Below are 491 nucleotides of genomic sequence, written 5' to 3'. Positions count from 1 at the left end.
TTATACAAGCCATTTACTGCCTCAAAGCAATGGTTTTGTGTTCTTATCCCATTTGGGACCAAATATCAACAAGTCTTTCTTCTCACTTATTAACATTCTTCATGCATCTCTAGCACTTGTAATCAATCAAATTCATTGTATTAATATTCTAACCCAAAATAACATTATACAAGCCATTCACTACCTCAAAGCAATGGTTTTGTGTTCTTATCCCATTTGGGACCAAATATCAACAAGTCTTTCTTCTCACTTTTAAACATTCTTCATGCGTCTCTAGCACTTGTAATCAATCTAATTCATTGTATTATAACATATTCTAACCCAAAATACCTTTATACAAGCCATTCACTGCCACAAAGCAATGGTTTTGGGTTCTTATCCTATTTGGGACTAAATATCAACAAGTCTTTCTTCTCACTTTTAAACATTCTTCATGCATCTCTAGCACTTGTAATCAATCAAATTCATTGTATTATAACATCACTTCTAAC

Source organism: Capsella rubella, unplaced genomic scaffold (genome assembly GCF_000375325.1).
Source record: "Capsella rubella cultivar Monte Gargano unplaced genomic scaffold, Caprub1_0 scaffold_125, whole genome shotgun sequence".
Lineage (NCBI taxonomy): Eukaryota > Viridiplantae > Streptophyta > Magnoliopsida > Brassicales > Brassicaceae > Capsella > Capsella rubella.
This window is presented reverse-complemented; position numbering follows the sequence as displayed.